Source organism: Periophthalmus magnuspinnatus, chromosome 7, assembly GCF_009829125.3.
Source record: "Periophthalmus magnuspinnatus isolate fPerMag1 chromosome 7, fPerMag1.2.pri, whole genome shotgun sequence".
In the NCBI taxonomy this organism is placed as follows: domain Eukaryota; kingdom Metazoa; phylum Chordata; class Actinopteri; order Gobiiformes; family Gobiidae; genus Periophthalmus; species Periophthalmus magnuspinnatus.
The window spans coordinates 11,767,310-11,778,277 of NC_047132.1; positions in this window are offsets into that span (position 1 = coordinate 11,767,310).

Genomic DNA, 10,968 nt, shown 5'->3' on the forward strand with positions numbered 1-10,968 from the left:
ACTCAAGTAAGAGTAATGTTACTTCAAAAAAATATTAGTAAAGTAGAAGTACAAGGTAGTGGCTAGAAAAGTATTCTGAAAAGTACAATTTCTTTAAAAAGTTTCTCAAGTAAATGTAACTGAGTACTGCCCATCTCTTGTTACTGCTTTGCTGACAAAACTGTTCCACTGTATGGCATTACACTTATGTGTCTTGACACCTCAGTGGTAGTGCAGTTGCCCAAAAATTCTGTCCCAACCAGTTGAAATGCTGTTGTTGTGTCATTAGGCAAGACCTAGATCTATATTTAAATCTATTTGAAATTTTAATGAACTAAAACTATAAACAAAAGTATATGTTCTTCTGCTTTATCCAGGGCCAAGTCACCAAGGCAGCAGTTTTAACAGGAAAGCCCAGACTTCCCTTTCCACACACACTTCCTCCAGCGTAAAACCTAAACATGAATGAGTAAAGTGCCCTGGAAAAGAGCTATATAAGACTGATGCATTAAAGTAGACCTATTGTGTGTCAGTTGTGTGTGCTCTATACTTATAATCTCTGACCGTGAATCATTATGTTATAATTTTCACATTTTAAATCACAATATTCATCTAAGACGACTTAATAATGCCCAATGGGAGCTGACGTCGCCATGAATGTCATCACAACAAAGCGCTGTTGGCCCCTCCTATGGATGCACATCACACTAACGAGCATAAACTGTATATATAAATGGACATAGCTAACCTGCTTGTCATTTTGGTCTTAAAATGTTCGTATTAACCCGCTCTACATGATCCTGTTATTTTTATTGCACAATTGTGTTTTAATGTCTTTCTTATTCTGTAAAGCACTTTGAATTACCTTGTGTACGAATTGTGCTAACAAAGTGCGCACGTCAAAGTGGGTGTGCTCTGGTGGAGGTGAAAATGGGGGTTGATTGGCAAAATGGCGTCTTGAAAATAAGTGATTAAAGATTGCTCGAACACGAAGCCAATGAAAAGAGTAACTACATTAAAATCCATTGTGCAAACACTGACTTAGCGACTGTTTTTGAGTCGGTTCTGTTCTGGTTAAGTTCCAGGCTGGACAGGGGGAGGTCCGCTGACTGCTGCCTGTCGAAGTGAAGCGTTTTGGGGCCAAAGCGTCACAGCTCTGACCTCACACAGATACACTGGAGCTTGTGTCTGTGTGCTCATGTGTGAAAGAGTGTAAACATACAGAGCCTTTCAGCGCTGCACAAAGACACGCTAGCATGTAAACACGGCTAACTCCAGCTGAGCTCGGTTAGCGTGCGAGGTTCACAGAGAGGACTATAGGGTGAGAGGGCTAGAATGAATTTTTTGATGTGGACTTGTGGATTTGAAGGAGCTATTGTTTCTGTCAGGATTCATCTCCATCAAATCGAAATTGTGATTTGAATGAAGCAATTAGTGAAATCACAAAGGCTGAGGTTTTTGAAGTACAGTCATTTCCTCCACAAACAACAAAACAAACTAAATCTCCTGTCTTTTGCATAAAGCTTAGATCTGTACAAACATGTTCTGAAATGTCCCAGTGTGTCAGATGCCCTCCCAGCGTGTCAGATGCCCTCCCTGTGAGTCAGATGCCCTCCCTGTGTGTCAGATGCTCTCCCTGTGTGTCAGATGCCCTCCTTGTGTCTCCATGGGGTCTTATTCTGCGTACAAACTGCTAATTTTGTAGTTCAGATCTGTACAAACATGTTCTGAAATGTGATTCTTGTATTAATTTGTCAGTTCAGATTTCTGTCTTTTTGTCAGTTCTTCTGGACGTGTTTGAACCGAATCCCACCATCAAAACATAAATTGCAAACCGAACCGGAAAAAATGCAGTCAGATATGTTTCCGAAATTGTTTGTCCTTAAGTCTTCAGCCTTTGACCCATCCCTCAGTGTCTTGGGGTTAGACCTGTCAGGGGCCATAGCAATTGAAAAGCATATACTACACAAATTTTGGATCTATGTTCTAATGTTGTTTCCTCATCACAAACAGACCTGGAGTTGTGTTTTGTTTCATTTACACATGTTTAACACACAAACGCTGCATATTTAGGCTGAGTTCTTCTCTTAAACAGAGAAACAGAAAAAAAAGTTCCACCTGTTCCACCTTGTGATGTCATTGAGTGGTAATACAGGAATAGCCAGAAGAACAGTTTCTGTGGCAACCCCAACTGAACGAAAGGTGAAACAAAATCTTTAAAAACCCCCCAACAACTTATGCATATTCTCAGGGGCATCAATGGGGGGGACAGAGGGGTCTGTTGTCCCGGGGCCCAGGGTCTTAGGGGCCTGGAATTGGACACTCTCCTATTCATTTATAATAGAAGGGGGCCATGTGAGATTTCTTGCCCCGGGCCCCCAAATTTCTGTCAACACTCCTACTTATTTAATTGTAATGTAGACCAAAGCAGTTTGATTGAGCCTAAAAATACCTGTTAACTTGAAAACTACCACTTCATGACATCACAAGGTGGAACAGAGCATTTTGAGCTTTGGAGATGTAGACAGACTAATAATAAAGAGTAACTCAAATGTGTGAATAAAAATAAAATACATCTCCAGGTCTGTTTTTGAGGAGGTAACAGCATTATAACATGGATTAAAGCTCACAAGAGTCAATTTTATGTAATATAATCTTTAACAATAAAAATGAAATATTTCATCTTTTGAATGGGGAAAAAGTCCTCAAAATACAAGAATATACAAGAGGAAACTGAAAAACATGACTTGTGTAATGTAATGTTATGGTGCAAGGGACCTGACATAAGCTATCCGGTCTGAGTATCGAACTGGGGATCTTCTTACTGTAAAGCGATAGTACTAAACGCGTAGCCACTGTGCTGCTGTTTTTATCATAGGAGAGAGCTCAGAAGTACAAAATTGTTTGCATTTATAAAAAAAAAAAAAAACTGTTTCTAGTCTAAAGTATCTAGTACTAAGGAATAGACTCGATATTCTATACCGATTCCGATACCACGGTGATGATAAAAACACTTTTTCTTTGGCCAATAGAATGTGATTTTCCGCATTAAATGGTAGTAATAGTATGGTTAAATAGTTTCTATTCCCATGTGTCTTATATCTGTGTAATCCCTCAGTGTCCAGTAGGTTCATAGTGGTCCATGGTGTAAACTAGTCTATGTGTCTTATACTTGTGAAAGATACAGCTCAAGATCATTCCAAAGATATTCAGGAAAGATTCAGTTCTGTCCTGTGAATGGGACCTGCTCAAATGAGTTTCGATACTAGTTTTAGTATCTTCATCTTATTTTTTCAAAAATCCACAGAGTAAACCAAGGTATTTGAGCACAGCGTTTATGTGTTTAAACACAGTATACTCTCCCAGCTCTGGCCTCACGTCACCTTAAATTCATTAACCTGATCTCATCCCCAAAGTGACCCTCTCTTCTCATGTGGAACAGTTAATCCTTTTTGAAAACAAAAAAGGTCCTGGTTCAAACCTAGTTTAGTCCTTGTTTAGACCTGATTTAGTCCTGGTTCAGACCTGGTTTAGTCCTGGTTCATTCGTGGTTTAGTCATGTTTTAGTCCTGGCTTAGTCCTGTTTTACTCCGAGTTCAGTCCTGGTTCAGACCTGGTTCAGACCTGGTTTAGTCCTGGTTTAGTCCTGGTTTAGTCCTGGTTTAGTCCTGGTTTAGTCCTGGTTCAGTCTCTGGTATTTTCTCCAGCTCACTGCTCTCAGCATGGCCCAAGACTCCTGTAGCTCTATTGATGTGACTCTAACCCGGGATTTAGCAAAACACAGACACACCTCCATGAGCCCTGGTCAGATTTCTAAACTGACCCACACGCGTTGAACGTGACCATTATTAGTTTAGGATTGGCTCCACAAACTCGTCATATTAATCCTATGTCTTAAAGTCTTTTCAGCTGACAACGCTCACATCTTTGGGGTTGAAAAATGGCACCACTTTCTGATAGGGTTGCCAGAAATATCGAAACGAGATACTCATTTGAGCAGGTATGGATACTAAAAAAAGTCCAATTCACAGGACAGAAAAAGACCTTTCCTGAATATCCTTAGAATGATCTTGAGCTGTTTAAGAACAAGTATAAAACACATAGACTACTTAACACCCATGGACCACTGTGAACCTACTGGACACTAAAGGATTACACATATATATATATATATATATATATATATATACATATATAGATATAAGACACATGGGAATAGAACACAAAGTACAAACATTTAATGTTGGAAATCACATTATTTTGTCTAAAGAAAGAGCGTTTTTTTTTTTTTTTTTGTTTTTTTAAATTATCATTGTGGTATTGGAATCAGTATTTTGTATCAAGTCTATTCCTTAGCTTTGAAATCAAGTTTGAAATTTGAAGTAAGCATTATAACAACATAATGCTTACTTCAAACTTCAAGAGAAGACGCTGAACTTTGCACCGGTTTTGTTTGGATAGGCCCAGTAATTACAGAGACATTAGCCATAAACCAGTTAATTTTAAACTGCAAATTCCATCTGGGAAGTCTGGTCAAATGTTTTGTAATTTTAAATATAAAATATATATATATATACATCTATTTAAAAAAAAATATTAGTTTATATATTCGATAAACTCACCGGGGGTGTCCTTAGGATCAGCCCTCCATCCAGAAACTGTGGAGACAAGTTTGATTTCTGTAGAGAGCTCCGAGCGTGTCCATACTGCGAGAGAGAAGAGAGGGAGGAGAGGGAGGAGGGATGAATGGGAAAGATAGAGAGAGAGAGAGGAGAGGTTGGGGTGTGAGAGAGGGACAGACCATTAGGAGGATATGTTTAAAACTGAGAGAGAGAAAGAGGGAGGGACGAACGGGAGAAGTGCAGAAGGAGAGGGAAGATAGAGAGAGGCAGTGAGAGAAGAGAGGGAGGGAGAGGAAGTGCAGAGGGTGAGGGAGGGAGAGGGAGATGAAAGAGAGAGAGAGAGAGAGCAGGGGGGATGGAGAGAGCAAAAGGAGGAGGGATGATTGGGAGAAGTGCAGAGGTAGAGGGAGGGAGAGGGAGATGAGAGAGAAGGACTATTAGGAGGATATGTACAAAAGGAGGGAGGGAGGGGCAGTAGAGGGAAATAGTGAAGGAGGGGGGGGAGAGAGAAAAGGGGAAGGGTAAATGGGAGAAGTGCAGAAGGGGGTGTGAAGAGGGAGAGAGAGAGAGTTAGAGCGGGAGGGAAGGACCGTTAGGATGATATGTACACAAGAAGAGAGGGAGGGGTGTGATAGAGGGAAAGATTGGGGGGGGCAGATGGATAGACAGAGTGAAGGAGAGAGAAAGAGTAGGAGGAGAGAGAGAAAAAAGAGAGAAATTAAAGAATGAACTGATACCGATTCCCTCTGTCCTCTCTCCCTCCCTCTCTCTCCTCTCCTCCCTGGTTCGCTCTCTCTCCTCTCCTCCCTTGTTCCCTTTCTCTCTCCTCTCCTCCCTTGTTCCCTCTCACTCTCCTCTCCTCCCCTCTCTGCTGTTACATCATGATGAAAACAGTGAGTTACCTTTTCAACTTAAAAAAAAAAAGTGCCCAAACCAAACACTTATATAAAGACAACATACTGCAAATGTCTCCACTGTCCTGTAAACGTATGCCACATCAACACAGGAGCTTTTAGCCAGAGTTAGGGTCAGCTTCATCCTAAACTGCATTTGACCCATTCATATATTGTTCTGATTCTGACTTGGTTTGGTGCATTAGAATCTGTGCTCAATATTCATCATCGTTTTACACATAGACTGTATAAAGAAGTGGACTAGGTGAGTGTGACGTCACTCATAGCGTTAGCTCCAAATGAAGCTCATCGAGGCTGGAGCAGTTATAGGGGTGAATTTAGAGCCAAGTTCCACATTTGGAATTCTGCGAGTATCATACCAACCAAAGAGCCAATCAAGAGCAAGGGTGTTGAAGTTGAAGCCCCTTGCTGCCCACACCTCTGGTTTAGCAGGAAGTGGGCACTTAACAACACTGTCAATCAAACCTGTCGCTAACACTAGCAGGGGGGACCTCAGGGAAAGAAAGCAGCTGATTTGTCTGTTATTAATGTTCATATCTTGATTTACGAACACAATAAACAAACCAGGATCATGTAGAGAGGGTTAATACGAACATTTTAAGACCAAAATGATATGGTTCACTGCAGCAGATACAGCAACAGTTTTTCAATAGAAAGTGAATTGGAGCCAGAGTCGATGGAGCCGGACGTGCGTCCATGATCACTTCCTATTTGAAACGCGGCGGCTAGCAGGTTAGCTATGTCCGTTTATACATACAGTCTATGGTTTTACATCAGTAAAGTGGCAGTTTGTGAAGAAAAGTAGAAAATAGAAAACAGGAAGTAGCGCTGAGTCTTAAAACAGAATCTACCTCTGAACGACTGTCACCAGCTCCATGGAAAATGCAGACGATGTACACACAAGGAAGGCGTTTTTCTGTTTAAACATAGATTTAACAAAAATAAAGGTTTTGCAATTCATTTTTTTAGCAGTCTAATCATAACTTATCATGTTGTGTAATTATGACACATTTTACCCTTGTTTACATAATGGTTGCTAGGTAACATGTCTCTACTTATGTCACATCTGCTGCCCGTGTCCAAACAGGAAGTGAGTAAAGATTTTTGGTAAAATCTTAATATAATCACATTACCCCAGAGAGATGAGTAGTCTAAACTGTCTCGCGAGTGCTCAGAAAATGTCTGTTTTCACCAACCCCCTATCCCCGCCCAATGCTCTGTACTTACTTGTAATTCTTTGAAAATTTGCCATAGAGGTCATAAAAGTAGAGTTTAAAAATGTCCAGGGGCCTTTTGAAAAATAAAAACATGAAATGAAACACGTTGCTTATTGTAGTGAAGCCGCAGAAGAGGCGCGGCCAGAACAAAGTTAGCTCTGCTGTTCTGAAGAGGAAGTCAAAGATCCTGTTCCTATTGTTACTCTACCTTAGATCAATATAGTGGTTTATGAAATGTGACATAATCATGTGTGCATGTGATAACTGTTTACTAAATAAATACTAGACAAAACTTCTGAGTGTACTGTGTAAAGAAGTGGACTACGTAAATGAGTGTGCTGTCACCCATAGTGTTTGGATCCAAACAAATGAAGCTCATCCGACCGTAAGTATCATAGCAACCAAAGAGCCAATCTGGAGTTGTTGAAGGTAACACCCCATCCCGCCCACACCGCTGGTTTAGCAGGGAGTGGGCACTTACCAAAGCTTTCAATCAAACCTGTGAGTAATGCTAGCGGAAGTGACCTCAGGAAAAAAAGGCATCTGATCTTTCTATTATTAATGTTCATATCTTGATTTCCAGATACAATGGTGAAAAAAAACACACCAGGATTATGTAGAGTGGGTTAATATGAACATTTTAACACCAAAATGACAATCTGACAGAAACAATTAAAGAGAGAGGGGCCGCAGTTTTTCAATGTAAAGAGAATTTGGCTAAAATGCTATATTCACCAAAAACAACGTATTAACATGTTTTATAAGTTTCGCTTTCGTTTTTGATGCTGACGTTCTTACGCCCTTTACTCTCTGTGCTAAGTCACTCCCCCTTCAGAGCACTATCACAACACAATCAGCTGCATCCCACTAATGAAACTACTGCACATCAGGTTTGTCAAATTGCTGTGTACAGTTTTGTATCATGTTTTGTATATTTATAAAGAATTGTCGTGTGGGAGCATGGGTGATGTAGACTTGTGGGTGGAGGCTCGTACAGAATCTTACAGCTCACCCTAAGGAGAGTTTGAACAGGGCCCTGGAGAGATCGCTTGATTAGTTAAACATGCATGAAGGATCTAAAACCTCTTCAGGCATATTTTTGATGAGGGAACAATGTTATAACATGGGAGAAAGCTAAAAAAAAACAACCCCAAAACATTTTGCATAACACAGTGTGAGTGGTGTAACAGGCTGGAACAGATTTTGTCTCACTATGAGTCCTCCATCTGTGTGAATCCCTCTCTTTCTCTCCTCTTAACTCTCTTTATCTCTTTACCTCTCTCTACCTCACTCTTCTCTTTTTTCTCTTTCTCCCCCTTTTCTCTCCCTGCTCTGTCTTCCTCTCTTTCTCCCCCTCTCCCTCCCTTCCTTTCTCCATCCCTTTCTCCTATCAATATAACTCCTGTCTCTTTTTCCACCCCGTCACCTCTCCTCTCTTCCTCTCTCTCGTTCCACCCGGTCACCTCTCTCTCTCTCTCTTTCCACCCCGTCACCTCTCCTCTCTCCCTCTCTCTCTTGTTCCACCCGGTCACCTCTCTCTCTCTCTCTCTTTCCACCCTGTCACCTCTCCTCCTCTCCTCTTCTCTTCCTTCTTTTCCCTCTCCTCTCTCTCTCACACTGACAGTAATCTCTTTGCTTCCTCTCGATTGCCCCCACTTGAATCCTCTCATTATCCAGAGGCCCACTGTGAGACCTTTACCGCAAACTGAACCAGGACTAAACCAGGACTAAACCAGGACTAAACCAGGACTAAACCAGGACTAAACCAGGACTAACCCAGGACTAAACCAGGACTGAATCAGGACTAGGCCAGGACTGAAGCAGGGCTAGGCCAGGACTGAAGCAGGGCTAAGCTAAGACTAACCAAGAACTAACCAAGAAATTAACCAGGACCTTAGCAGGACTGAACTAGGATTAAACCAGGACTAAACCTAAAATCTCTCTCTCTTATCTGAACGGTCACTACAGCACCTGCAGACAATCATGATTCAGTGCTAGTGCAGCCTCTGCAGCTCAGTGAGTGAATTTTGAGGTTCTTTCACATGAGGCCTGTCCATAAACTGAGAATGAGCCACACTGTATGTGTCTCTATCTGCAGGTTAAGGCTCTGGACACACGGGATCAGATGGGATTGTAATAGTTTTTGTAGTATATTAAAAGCACAGGCTACACACAGCTCCTTTGAAAACATTGTATAACTTTTTGTAATGCCATCGAGCGGAGTGTGGAAGTGCAGTGCTGTCTACAGAGGTCAAAGGTCAGGGGAGGTTCATTCATGCAGCTCTTTAAAACCCTCGTGAACTCTGACTCCATGAGTTCTCCCTCATCTGCTCCTGAGCTGCTCCTAAGCCTAAACATGGACAGAGGAATGCTGTACATCAGGACTGGGAATTGCAGGGTCACTCATGATTCGATACAGCTTATGAATTGATATGGTGCACGACTCGATATGGCTCATGATTTGATACTGCTCACGTTTCAATACAGCTCATGATTCAATATGGCACACGATTCGATACGGCTCAAGATCCTATATGGCTCACGATACGGTGCGGCTCAGGATTCAATATGGCTCAGGATTCAATATGGCTCAGGATTCAATACGGCTCAGGGTTCGATACAGCTCATGATTCGATACGGCTCATGGTTCGATATGGCCCAGGATTTGGTACGGCTCATGATTCACTCATATCACGATGTTGTGATAATCGTGGTAATCAACATAGTGCACATGATATTCCACAGAACTAAAACACTTTACAGCGGTATTTCAAACCTGTACAAACTCAATCTAAAACGCACACATTTGTCAAAAGTTTTACAGAAACAAGTTTCCTTTCTCTAAAGAAGGAACTGTCAGCAGCATGCAACATGGTCACAAAAGAATTTAGTAAAATATAAAACAAAAAAGTTATATATTGATACAGTGGCCCACAACATTGATAATAGAACACTAGATTTAGTATGTTAATGTTAATCATGTTAATACTGCAAATCTAATACAAAAAATGTAGGGAAGGAAGTAGTTCATTAATGAGTCAGTGGAGTCTCAGTCAAACAAGAATGTCTTTAGGTTCTGAGTGTCGTGTTATGGGTGTCGTGTTCTGGCTTGTTGTGTTCTGGGGGTCGTGTTCTGAGTGTTGTTTTTTGGGTGTCGTGCTCTGGGTGTCGAGTTCTGGGTGTCGTGTTGTGGGTGTCGTGTTCTGGCTTGTTGTGTTCTGAGTGTCGTGTTCTGAGTGTCATGTTATGGGTGTCGTGTTATGGGTGTCGTGCTCTGGGTGTCGAGTTCTGGGTGTCGTGTTCTGGGTGTCATGTTATGGGTGTGCATTTCTACATATATTTACAGTTGATAGATTATGTACCTGTTTGAGTGATTGAAAATGTAAAGCCTTCAGCATTCAAGCTAAACAGCGCCACTCTGTGGTTTAATAGAGTCATTACCACGGTCAAACAGGGGTTTTTAAATGACGGAACAAAAAAGAATCTGGTTTCAGTTTTAATCATATCATTACTTTTTATTTAATATTAGTTTAGGTTTCTAACACGCTCCCCATTAATTCTGAGTCCTGAAAGCTGCACTGTGGAACTTTGCAGGTGGAAGTTCCTCCACCTGCTCGTCTTCAGGTTGGTGTTATTGCTAGGCCAGGGACATTCCACAGTATTTACCATAAACCAGGACATAACATTACATTTTAGCATAACTCTAAGCTGTCCTCCATCTCAAAGTACTACAAACTCTTTGGAATATATTGTTCAAGTAAATGTATTTAATTTGTGTGTGTCTCCTTTATTAGCCTATTTCTGCTAATGCCTAAACAAACTGTGCCAACATATGTTTACCCTGTAGTTAAACAAGGACTTATTCCTGTTAAACATATGTGATGGATTTTGTGACGGAGGACATGAAGTTTGAGAAAAGAGGATGCAGAGCAGAGGAGACATGGACAGACGGTTCACATTTTACCACCAGGCGGCGACATAAACTCACAAAATATTTTCAACCTGTTACTGCCTCAAGTTCACTTTTCACATTTTCATGGTCATCCCTGAATATTACAGACGAGAATAATAACGTAATAACGGTAACATCTGGATACGGTCACAAATTATGTTTAAAAAAAAAGTTGGAATTGCAACAACTAATGTTCGTTAAGTCATGATAGCTGCAAAGAGTTGGTTTATATGAGATTAAATGTTAAATCGGGTTCTAAACTGCGTGAAATAACGGTACAATTT